This window comes from Eurosta solidaginis, chromosome 1, assembly GCF_040869045.1.
Source record: "Eurosta solidaginis isolate ZX-2024a chromosome 1, ASM4086904v1, whole genome shotgun sequence".
Lineage (NCBI taxonomy): Eukaryota > Metazoa > Arthropoda > Insecta > Diptera > Tephritidae > Eurosta > Eurosta solidaginis.
In genome coordinates, this window is record NC_090319.1 from 274,530,870 (window position 1) to 274,544,374 (window position 13,505).

At 39.9% G+C, this 13,505-nt stretch overlaps 1 protein-coding gene across 1 annotated transcript in view; it reads right to left on the minus strand.

Annotated features, from left to right (window-relative positions):
- Positions 1–11,085, minus strand: part of Kul (Kuzbanian-like) — a 454,968-nt gene extending 443,883 nt beyond the window's left edge. The window contains exon 1 of the mRNA XM_067760833.1: positions 10,115–11,085. The gene's annotated coding sequence lies outside the window, so the exon portion shown is untranslated. The remainder of the gene's footprint in view (positions 1–10,114) is intronic.
- Between the last annotated feature and the right edge of the window lie 2,420 nt (positions 11,086–13,505).

Genomic DNA, 13,505 nt, shown 5'->3' on the forward strand with positions numbered 1-13,505 from the left:
CGAGCTTCTCTTCCAATTTGCGTCGTGCTCCTCTTGCTTTTCCATACAAATTGGCCGGACGGGATCTACATGTTTTATGCCGACTCCGAGCGGCATCTGCAAGGCAGATGAGTTTTCACTGAGAGCTTTTCATGGCAGAAATACACCCGGAGCGCTTGCCAAACACTGCCGAGGGGCGACCCCGCTTAGAAAAATTTTCTTCTAATTGAAAAACTTTATTTCTAAAATGTTGATATTGCTTTGCCCGGGTGTGAACCCAGGGCATACGGTGTGGTAGGCGGAGGACGCTACCATCACACCACGGTGGCCGCCTTGACAAGGACATAAGCGCTATAATAATACGATGGGTGCTGTCTATGTTAAAGAGTAGAAAAATCCATTTGGAACTGGGAGGGACAACTGAATCAATTGCGGCCACAAGGATATGTGGTCTCCCATCTCCTGTGGACCCTGGTCATTGATGACCTCCTTCAGTTAATGAAAACCAAGAGATTTGACACACAAGGATATGCAGATGACCTAGTTATTTGCATCACAGGGATGCACGAAGATGCAATATCAGATTGCATGCAACAAGCCCTTTGCATCATAGAGACGTAACAAAACTGTTATAGTGCCTTTTACCCGGAGGAGGGAAGTATCCATCCCAGAACCATCCCTGGGTGGTACAAAAATACAATTCTCAATGGAGGCTAAATATCTAGGGGTCACACTGGATAGAACCCTCACGTGGAATGCTCATTTAGATGCTATCCTAAACAAGGCTTTCTTCGCCTGTACTCGTCACTACGGAAAAACATGGGGGATTTGTCCAAAAATGGTATATTGACATTTAATACTGTCGTAAGGCCAATGGTCACCTATGCTTCTCTAGGTTGGTGGCAGAAGGCCACGCAAAGAAAGGCAACGGCTAAACTAAGCAAACTGCATCGATTAGTTTGCGTTAGGATAACGGGTGCAATGAGAACCGTCCCTGCTGACGCACTTAGTGCGTTAGTGGGAATACCTCCCTTCCCTATTGTGATAGAGAAAGAGGCAACACTAGGTGCACTAAAACTAAGTTGAAGGAAGGAAATATGATAAGGCATATGAAAGTAATAAGAAAATTCATAGGAAATTCCTCATTACAACTGCGTGAGGTAATGTCCCCTAAGCTCAGAATTTCACGGAACTGTGAAGTGTCAATTGTGGACAGGACCCACTGGGAAATAGGGAATCCTTATAACGACCCTGACTCAGAGGTCTGGTACACGGGTGGATCGAAATTCGATGACGGAAGAACGGGAGCTGGCATCTATGGGCCAAACTTCAAAAAATCGAAACCAATGGGATGTTACCCCACCATATATCAGGCAGAAATTCATGCAATAGAGGTATGTGGTAGAGAAGGTCTTCGGAGAGGCTCAACATCGAAGAGCATCTACATTATGTCGGACAGCCAGGCGGCACTGCATGCCTTACAATCCTACATAGTTACATCTAAGCTGCTGGATGAATGCACTGAAATCCTTAATTCCCTGGGAGCCAAAAACAAGGTTTTGTTGGAATGGGTTCCTGGACATCAGGGACATGAAGGTAATGAACATGCAGATTACCTAGCAAAGCAGGGTGCTTCATCAGCATTCTATGGTCCAGAACCCTTTTGTGGACTCACAAAAGCACACACCAGGGAAACTGTAAGTAACTGGGAAACTAAACAATTCATACGTCACTGGATTGATTGCCCAGGGCAAAGGCAGGCCAAACTATTTATACTTCCGGCAACGAAAGTATCAGCCAAACTCATTAACCTAAGCAGGGAGGACCTAAGAAATCTTACTGGGTACTACACGGGACACTGCGGTCTACGATATCACCTAAGTAAATTAAATCTATCTGGTACCCAAATTTGTCGTTCTGTGAGCTGGGTGATGAAACGCCGGTTCACATTCTCTGCGAATGCGTCGCTCTAGCTAGGCAGAGTCTATCCCATCTAGGTGGTGGGACTCTTAATCCCTATGTGATATGGAGTAAAAAGCCTGAAGAGGTACTTAGATACATCAAGAGCCTCCAGATACAAAATTAGGCTGAAAGGTCTTGCACAATAGATCTGCACAAAGGTCGCAGTGCTTCCAGACCTATTAATAATAAAAAATAATAATGCTCTGTAATGATTAAAACTAAGTCCTATAAATCAATTCAATGTGTTATGTCCCAAAAACTATGTTTATTAATATTTAATATTTCGAAAAAGTAAACTACCCTTGGTACATTTTGGTTAACTTTTTCGCGATTCTGCTGTACATAATACTAACTTTAAACGATGATAAATTTTTCATATCCGTATCTAGAAGAAAATATCACAATTTAGGAAACGCCACAAAATTTGCAACTGTTTTTTGTACAATGCTCCTGATAGAACTAAAGTTTTTAATATCAGTCCTCGAACGATTAATATTAGGTTAAAAACGCGTCTTTTGGTACCTCTATCTGTATTTTTGGACGTGTTTTAACTGCCTAGTTATTACCAAAACTTTTGTTTTTTTATTGCAAAATCACATACAGTTTTATATGAAAAATATATCCCATTTGTGGCATAGTTTAAAAAACTAATAATACAAGTTATTAGTGCGATAATTTGTTTTGAACTTTGAACTTAAATTTCGGGGGTGCTTCGGGAAAAAAATTTCTCAATAACAGGCACCCTATTGTGTCTACACATGTTTGAGTGCTGCCAACTCCTATGGCACTGAACCGGATCGTTTCAATTAGATTTTATCGTGATCCAGAGCTGGATGGCCCATTGGAATGCCCCAAATAAGGATTTAAGATAGAGAGTATTTTGCGCCGTAATTCAATATTACTAGATGGAGTTGCCACCCAGAGTTCCCACCTAACGGTATTATATTTATTTCATATATCCGCTACTATCTCAACGATGATCTAACCAATTTCGATAAAAGTTTGTTTGTAGGTAACACAGTACATTTCTAAATATCTTAGTTTGGTATTGTTACTCGAGATGTTTTCAAAAGGTTGCCCCTTATATTTTTTTTAATACAATGACACATACCGATATGGGTATCATACAGAAAGTATTGCACGTCAGGTTGGGTAAGGTTAGGCTTAGTAGTACCACCTCCGCAGGGGAAGCTTACATTGGCAACAAGATCGCTCGTTGTGATACCACATAAGATAACGGTGACGCAAGCTTTGGAAATTTAGAGATTCATAAAGTGGCAACGATGTAATCCCGACCTTGATAATCTAATTCTGAGATCATAATGAGCCGAGACCGAAATACTTTCGACTCGTTCCAGCAAAAGCTGGACAGTCAGGCGTTAAGATTATCTATGATTTTACATCGTCATGATGCATGCAGCTGCACCAAGAGAGGTTTTCAATAAGTTCAGAGCATGGCCTTCCATTCGACAGTGACCCATCGAAGCCCAATCATCATTGATGGATGAGCCTTGGTGAACCCAATAATTTCAGCAAACCGCTTGTGATCCACTCGCGGCCTAAAGGATCTCATTACCCCGCGAGAGGTAGTGTTTGCACAGCGTTTTCTTTGCAAACTCGTGGCATTTTTAGGGGAGCAGACCACAGGTGATCAGGGGTACTCCATATTCCCTACAGCAATCTGTTTTCGGTTCAGTTGTACATATGTGCGCTGAGAGATCTACGTGACAGTTGCCAGATATATTGCTATTGACTTGACCTGGACCCAGATGATATTAATATTAAAATAGTTCGACGTAACCGCAAGCGAGATCAGGCATTTCCATACCACTCTCGATAGAACCATAGTTCAACTTAGTGCTTTAATAGCCGCTTGGCTATCGAAGTAGTTGTAGAGTTCTCTAGAGGCAGTAGCATTGGACAACATCCCATCCACCGCATCTTTATTTGGTGCAACCTCCACCTGAAAGACGCTGCAGGGATCAAGCAACTTAAACTTGCCGCTTACATCGAGCTCCTGACAGAGAACCTGTCCTCCAACTTTCCCGTCCAACTTTGACCCATCCGTGTACCAGTTACCAGGCCACTACCCCATTTTAATTCCTTTCTCCACTCCTCACGTATTACTCGTCACATTTCAATGAAATTAGGACCAAGGAGAAACGATTAGGCTTAATCAGGGGTCAAGTTTGTCTAGACAAAGCATATGTGGATCCCAGTTTTCAGCGGGCATTCAAATTCTTCAAGAAAACAGACACGAGCCAGTACACTTACGCAGCTAAAGGAAGAACAGGTTAACTAGGCTGGTTTAACTTATGGCGTTTTCTTTTCTGGAAAAAATGTTTCCCTCATTTTGCACTCTTAAATTCTGTCTTTTGAACAAGGTCACCTAGCGCTCTGAAAAAGGATAGCGTTATTTTCAGAAAAGAAAACGCCATTAGTTTATTAAGTGATCTTCCCCGCTCCTTCCGCCTAAAAGAACGCTACAATGGCTCGGCAGCCCTATACTTAAGAAGACTATACACCACTGCTCATATAGCTATTAAATTTGGGGCCATTCGCGAAGATGGCCTTGAACTGAGGGTCTGGGACTGTAACGGAAAATTTGAAGGCAAGAGAAAGAGGATCGGTGTTTTACCATCTTTTTATTTTTTTGTCGTAATTTCTCGGGAATAATTCCCAGACAGAATTCCATGACAAAACTGCATTCAGTGTAGTTGCATTACAGCGCCCTTGGCGTCAATGATACCGGTCGGGCTGTTGGAGAAGAAAATGGATCTAATGACCGCGGTGTGGAATCGGTGCGTTATGTTTGGCTTAGTGGCCCACATATTCTCATGCGTGCTTTTGAAGCGTGTGGTGCACCTATAAGCTCCCTTGTTCTCTACTCGACATGCTTATTTCGCTTTAGTTAACTCTCCAAAGTAATGCTCACGTATACAACCTTTGGTGAAATTTTGAGGCTCATTCCATTTAAGAGCGACAGTCTGACAGATACATAGTAACTTGCACAGCCTGAAGAATAAAACCAATTCATTGACGCCAACTGAAGTTGTGATCTACATTTAGGGCAATTTCTATATTCTCGTAATTAGAACCTTTTCCAAAAGCAGCGCTGGGTATAACAAGTGCTAGGTCTAACAAGTTCGCGAGCTTAGATTTTTCTTTTCGTACCTTCTTGCTATTCTTTTTTATGTTGCAAATCCGTTTAGTTACGCTTTTGCATATTTGTTGGTATGGCAGCGCAAATAACAACTATATAACAACAACAACTAAAAAAGCACACCAATAATAATATGTTATAATAATAGCGAAACGCTTGACTTTTCTGCTTTGCTAAATTTACTACAGCAACAACAATATTATTTGGTCGCGGCGTATATGAAGGTGAACCACTAACACTTTTTTCAACTTGTTTGTAATTTAATTTGTATTTTTTCCTTTTATAATTACTTTTTTCAAATAAACAAATAAGGTAGTCAGTTACATACATATGTACATACAAGTTAATATGTATAATTTTACCATTTAAATTAAATAGGCGCGTTAACGTACATAAGCATGCATATGTACTTTAGGCCGTATCAAAAACCACTTTTTTTTCAAAATCATAATGTTAATAATAACTTCTTATTTTTTTTTTTTTTAAAGTTTAATATCACAGTACAAAAGCAATTCACAACAAAATAGCTGTGGTATTTTTTTTTTTTAAGTTGACATCCTCCAGCTCATCTAGTTTACTTTTATTTTCTTCTTAAGGTTAAACTGCTCACAAAGTGTCCTTCAGCCATGTGTGCAGGATTTTGAAGTGCTAAAGCTTTAGTTCGTAAAAAGTAGTGTTCCTTATAAAATAAGTAACATTCTCAGACTTGAAAACTCCATCATTTGTCCTTCTAAGTACCTCATTTTTTTAATTTTTATCGAAAGCGCCAGGTCGTTAAAATGTGTTGATGCAACATGTTGCTACAGATTCACTCGGCAATTTCATTTTCAGCGTTCCTACAAATTGGCCGGACAAGACCTACATGTGTTATGCCGACTCCAAGTAGCAGCTGCAAGGCTGAGTTTTCACTGAGAAGTTTTTCATGGAAGAAATACACTCGGACTGTTTGCCAATGCACTGCCGAGGGACGACCCCTCTTAGAAAACCTTGTTTCTAATTGACAAAAAAGAAACTTTTTTCTAAATTGTTGTTATTGCTTTGCGGGAACTTAAACTCAGAACCTTCGGTGTGGTAGGCTGAGCATTCTATCACCACAGGAGGGCATCAATTATAAGTATGTTCAGCAAAAATGATTTTACGAAGTCCGTTTCACTTTTAATTTTGTGCTGTACAACTTTTTCTGGTAGATATGGAAGATATTAGTACCAAACAAACCATCAAGCGAGCATGACTGTCCCTCGTTTGTGCGTTGGGTTCAATAAAATTCACCTAATGAATTGTTTGTCTGTATCAGCTTATACTCCATTTCGATTTCATTCTGAGCCAATTTTTAGTTTTTGAGATTAGAAGAGCCGGGTCCGTTTTTTCCTTCGATGTTCCCCATTCCTGTTTCAGTTACCCTGAAACCGTAACTATTGTTATTATTGATTATAGTCTTCTTCAAACCCCATCATTCATGCAGCATATTGACACTTCGTTACGTACAGAAAACACAAATCTTCCTACGGTCTTCAGACTTACAGTAGATAGAGCAGAACTCTTGCAGAGAAAGTGAGTGCCCATTTATGTTCAACCTTAAAGGTCGTCTATTAAGTAATAAGTTGGTAATCTTACGTAAAGCTGTCCGAAGAACGCCAGTATCGTATAGCAGTCGCTATGTACTTATGTACGTCCGCTTTGGTTAATGCGGCCGTCTCAGTGTTATCTAAGCCATTCTTTGATAGTATATATGCCTTATAAGTTCGATGGCTGCGAAATTCGCTTCCGACAACTTGCAGCGCTAACGGAGTTAGACGCCATGAGCGCTGCTTAACTGTCACCTTTCCAGCAGAATATCACATGTCCTTTCGATACCAACTACTTCTGCTGGGAAGATAATAAGTGAGTTTGGAAGTGAGTCTTGCTCCGGCAGCGCACTCCATTTTGAACCTGTCTGTATAGAACTTGATTAACCTTAACCAGTCTCCTCTCGAGGGGAAACGCACCTCAATGGTTCTGCTGCAGTTACACCAAGGTGTAGTGGTAAATGGTCTAGGATTATATTTAGCGTGTCCGTTGTACACGATCTAAGTGTCCGCTATATCCAATTTTGTCTTACTAATCTAGGACAGGCTACTATTATATCAATCCGTGCGTTAGTATAGTGCTTAAGAGAGCTGTGCATACCCACATCATTAGCTTTGGTGTTAGGCCCCCGTCCTAGGTGACTATTTTATATCCATCCATCTTTCAATATTGGGCTTTCAGTTAAGTTTGCTATATATTTAGATGCCGAGGTACTTTCCCTTGGAAAAAAGTTCGTCCGGTGTCTTCGTAGTCGAAATTGTGAGACTTTGGTTTTGCTAATGAATAATATTCCAATAAACTCGAGCTAACAGTTTCTCCACCTTTAGCAGTCCATGCCTTTAACCCAATAAGTGCATCTACGAGAACTTCTCCTTTGATATAGGGAAACTGCCCTACCTCTTACCAGATAAGCTATTACTTTTTCTATTCAGTTCAAGTAGTAGTGCGCTCATCTAATCTAACAGCTCTCGAAGTTTATATTATTGACGGAATGTAAAATTTTACACAAACTCTGAAATTGAGTTTTCCAGAAATATGAAGGAGAGATGCGAAAAACTCCGATACATGTATGCTTGTTTCAGAGAAAAATCACGGAACTATTTTTCTGAAACGGTCTAATGAACGTTTTAATGCATTAAACAAGCATGTAAAGCAAAATCATGTAATTAGTTGTGTACTTATGTAATTACAGAAGTCACTATTTTGTTTGTTTGTCAATTTGATATGCATCTTAAGGTAAGATGATATTAATGTAACCTTGTCTACTGCTATCGCTACGATCCACAACAGTACAAGGTTCTGGCATATATCAAAACTTCCTTCGCTAAGTGCTGAGAATACACGTGAGGACACTGCACTGCAAATGCAAGGCAAAACTCCGTACCTCACCTCATTATTACGTAGCTAACAAACGAGTTGAAAGTCGTAAAATCTGGGTCCTCAAGAGATGTATTACCTGAGAGGTAGAATGGGGCTGATGAACTTTATATGGTCTCATGATAAGCGAACCAATTCATTGGACCGAAAGCTCAAATGAAACAGTTGTGGGTGATATTTAAAACCTTGCTGCAACGAATGAAGAAAGCCGAGGATGGAAAGTGTCATTGGTTCATCTATTAACGCAGTAGATGACAGACAGATTATCTACGCTGTTCCTGCCATTGCTTTATTCACTATGAGGAATTTCAAAATGCTTAGCAAGTCAGAGACAGGGTCAGGTGGCTTATGCGCTCTCTGATCTCTTCTGATCCCAATAATAATAAAAAAAATTGAAACGAACTGTTCCAAAAGTTTAAGGTTTTCTTGAGAAGGTGCGAAATAACTTTTATTGAGAAGTTCTTTTTCTCCTAAAGCCCCGGTTTTTCAAGAGTTGGTTAGCATTCGGGGAGTGTTTACTCGAGTTACAATAACAACAACAAAAACTATACATAATATATAAGTCAAAACACAAAGTAAAACAACAAGAAACAACTTCAGTTATTATTGAAATCATAAAAAAATTGCGAGAGTCGCATGCATTCTTCAATAATAAAAAGTCCGAGGAGTAAAATTTCAAATTAAGGGCCAGATTAGAATGCATGACTCCGTGACACATACAATACCAAAAATTTCATAAAGGCAATTAGGTTTACTGTCACTCACTGAAGTGAATGAATGCGCTCATATATGTAATGGGAGCTTTGGTTAACACGGGAAAAAATGACTTGTTGCGTTATACATAATTTGTACCTAAAGCGGAATTTTGAGGTATTTAAAAAAAGATTCGAGTGGTCAAAGCAAATCGACGGCAGTCCGGCTACAAAGAGAATGTGCTGGTATTGGATGGCAGCGTAAATGAACTACCATCTCCCGCCAGTTCTACTCTATTATGGTTTTTTAATGAATTTTTCTTCAACGAAATTATGAAAATATATTTCATCCAACGTTTCATTGTTCAAAGATTAAAAAAGTTTAAACTTGAATTTAAATTTAGTTTGTATCAGATGATTTTTTTCAGAAGCTCAAAAATAATTCATTAAAATACAAAAACTGTAAGCCTTAACTCGTAGTAGAAGGGTAGGTATTTGAAAATTCAGAAAAAATAATGCATCCATCATTATTTGATTGCAAAGCAGGGACCTAACAGACCTTTTCGAATTTTTGGATTGGATATGAGCAGCAAAGTTTGAAAAAAACCGGGTGAAAAAACCCGGTGAAAAACCGGGCCATAGAAAATACTTTTTAACTTTATTTAAGCTTTGTAAAACAAAATATTTAACGTTATAAAAACAAAAACAAAATATTTAACATTGAACTAATATTTTCAAAGAATTTACCAATAACAATAAATTAAAAAAAAAAGAAAATACGGGCAACTGTCCAAAAAATTCCAAAAAAAAAAGGACATGAAGTTTTTCAAAAAATAGCATAGAAACTGTTTCAAAGATAACAAAAATGTGTCCAAATTTCAGCGAAATTGGTGATGCCTTGGTAGTCTTCCCATCAAACAAGAAAATAAGTCTCATCTGTACTTTGTACGGAGATCTCAGAACAAATCAAGCAGTTTAGAGTAAAAATTTTAGGAATCACATCACAAGTTAGTTAAGAAATTTGTCCTTGAACTTGTGCAAAAGAAATACTGGTCAATTTATATTATTATTTTTTCGATAATTAGCAGCGTTAAAATGACGGGAAAGCATTAGCTTAAAAAAATGATTTTAATTGTATGTTACCAACACACTTCATATCTTTAAAACCAGCTATAATATTCTTTAAAATCGAGCTCTGTGAGCTATAAACCACTTTTTTGCTGCACGCTCTTACTTAATAATATATTATTTTAGTTTTATTAAGCTATCCATCATTGCTTAAATGTACAAAAATACAATCCAGCCTTTACATACTACCAACGAATTTCGTGATTTGTCGTTACAATCTTGCTTTTGGCTTTCAACTTTGACTCACCTCAAATAGTATTTTGTTATTGTTTTTGTTATTATGTCTTACGATTGCATCTTTTCAACACCGCTCAGCTGCTATGAATTCTACAATTCTTTTTTATTTTACTTTGTTGTTGTATTTTGTTCTTTGTTAATTTAAATTTTGTTGTTGGATTGGTTGTTGTGGGCTCCACTTTTCGTATTCTGAATTCGTTGATTTGTTAGGTATTGGCTGTGCTGCTGCTGCCTTTACTGTTTTACTGCTACTACCTTTAACACACACACACACACACACACTACTGCTGTACTGCTGCCACAACTCAGAAACCTGTTTTTCACAGTTCTGCTTCTATACTTTTCACATACACTTCCATATGCACTTTAACACACGAATTTCGCACTTTTCTTTTATCTGCTTCTTCTTCTGCTACTACTACAGCTTTTTCTTCTTCTTTGTCTGCTGCTACTTCCAATTCAACTTCAATTTCAATTTTCCAGATTTCAATCTGATTGAAAAAATTTACTATTGCGTTAGAGATGCCGTTTTTCGCAGGCGAGATTGTAATAATTTTCGCGTTTTAATGGCCGAACCCGAAACATCGCCAATACGAAGGAATATTTTTTTTACAACTTATTCACTTAACCTTTCCCTTACTTACATACATACATACATGCATATATGTATGATGAGCACTATTGTATATATTTTTTCACATGCACATACAAACAAATTGTGTTTTTCTTTTCTATTTTGAATGCAAGCTTTTCTTATTCTTGTTTGCTCGGCTTCCATTTGGTTATATCTTAATATATGTAATTGGTATTAACACAACAACAAAAATACTAATTTTAATTGCATTTATTATAAAACTTTAAGGAACAAATAGTGACTTCAGTCGTGAACGCCAAGTTCCCCCTGTGTATCTCTATATATAACAAATATGTTACTATCAATCACCATTCGACCGTTCCACGCCGAGTCTATCCGATGACTATTGGTATCCAACTCAAACAGACTTACCGATGCTCCACACACAATACAAGCTTTGTAAAAGGCTAAATAAGCCAAATAATATTTCGTTCCAAATTTCTACACACAAATTATGCGCGCTCATTTAAGCGTACTCTCTCTCGTCCACTCACATGCGCTCGCAAGATTTTTGTTAAACATACGCCAAGGTGGTTGAGAACGAACGTCAAAGCATAGAAAATTGTAAACAAAAATGTTGGCCAAGAGAAGCTTACACACATATCATATGGTAATTTGTTGTTATTGTCCCAGCTGTGTGCAGAATTGGTAAACTGTTTTCAAAGAGCATAGTTACATACACGACACATAGTAACTACTGTGAAATGTTGTACAGTGGTATATTTGCTTATATCAGAGGCTTCATACCTTTCTACATGTAACATACATTCATACCCATGCATACAAACGGCATGAGTATCAAGTACTAGTGAAGTTCGATATATAAACAAAGAGGTGTACGTCTAGAAAGTTCATGTTTTTAAGTTAACAGGTAAACCCCAACAAAGGTATCTTTATCAGAAATAAATAATTTTGGGAATTTTGAGAACTTCGTCGCCCTTTTATCGCTAACAACCGATACCAACAAGTTATTCTTTTACTTTCGGCTTTTTATCGATTGGGAATTATTATCGTCAAATTTTCGGTTCACTATCATTTTCATATTGGTTTCTTATCAGCTTGTTGAACGGCGGATTGGAGAAGAGCCATCGATTTTATATTATTGCTTTATCGGTAATTGTCTCATAACAAATCGAGGAGATGTCGATAGCACGCTTCCCAAGGCAGTCGGTTCTATGTACCGGAGCGACTCGGGATTTTTCCCGACCAAGGACTGTCATTTCAGTGTGACCCCATTTAATTTGTTTCGTCCCTCCCACAAATTGTCGTCCTCCCAGCAGCTCCTTGCAGCAGGACTGCTACATATTCTCTTACTCCGGGAAGGTATCGAACCCAATCCGGGTCCGTCTCCTCACCCCGGTCCTGAGAAATGGTTTTGCTGCATTTGCCAGAAAAGAATCTTTTTAGGACGGTCATACTCTGTTCAGTGTGTCTCGTGCAAGGGATGGTTGCATCGGACAGGTTGTTCTGGGCTTGATCCCAAAACCCGACGTCCACGTAACTTTTATAAATCTTTTGTGGCTCCTTGCTGCTCACGCCCAAGGGCGTCCCGTAGTCTATGCCTAAGCGTATCCCCACTACCTTCCAGCAGCTTCGCTGCTCAGCAAGCCACAACAAGTACCCGCTGCTGCTCGCGCCCCACGGCGCCAACAACTCAAACAGCTGATACCACTCATAACTACTACCTTCGTAGTAGAGCTGGTAGCAATGCTGAGCATCAGCCCCTGCCCCCGTCTTCTTCTCCTCCCCTCTTTTCTGGCAGCAATCGTGCAGGTCAGGGAAACAGACTCTTAGTCCCTGCCTCCGTTTGCACCGTCTGCCAGCACAGAATATATAGGTTTGCGACATCCGCTCAATGCAGCTCCTGCCTTGGGTGGTGCCACTTTCCTAGATGTTCTGGTCTCCGCGACGGCAACCCCTCGACGGGTTTCATCGCGCCATGTTGCCAGGTCGCAAACCCAAATCATCCGGGTACCCCAATGCTTGCCCAAGGGCGCCCAGTCCCAAGGCCACAACAGCAATTGCGTCCTGGCCTTCCACAACCTAGGCGTAGTCACCCCTCACTTACCCCTAGAGTGGCGGCGTCACCCCTCATGCACTTCAGAATTCTGCAGTTCAACTGTAATGGACTAACTGGGAAGATTACGGAGATAGTCGATTTCATGAAGCAGCACAACATCCGCATTGCTGCGATTCAAGAGACTAAACTCACAGCAAGATCTTCATTGCAGACCTGCTCTGGTTATAATGTCCACAGGAAAGACCGCGAGAGCGGAAATGGAGGCGGCCTCGCGTTTATTATACACCACTCTGTGCAATATCATATATTTGATCCTGGCATCGACCGCAGTGACAATGTCTTAGAACGTCAAGGCCTATCTGTCCGGTCAGGCGATGCAAATCTAGAAATCATCAACATCTACATCCCTCCTGTCACCTGTTGCCCCAGTGGATACCGCCCTAATATCGAGGCCTTACTCATTGGCAACAATCGCATTATCTTAGGCGATTTCAATGCCCATCACGACCTATGGCATTCAAACTTGCGGGCGGACAGTAGGGGTGAGATGTTGGCGGATCAAATAGACGGAACGACGTTCTGCACAATTAACGGAGACGCCCCCACACGTATGGTAGGAAGCTGTCATAGCTCGCCAGATATCTCAATCGTGAGCGCAGAACTCGTAAACTGCGTCAACTGGCAGCCGATGGTAACATTGGCATCCGACCACCTGCCCATACTTATTTCGTTCGAGCGTACCGCCGA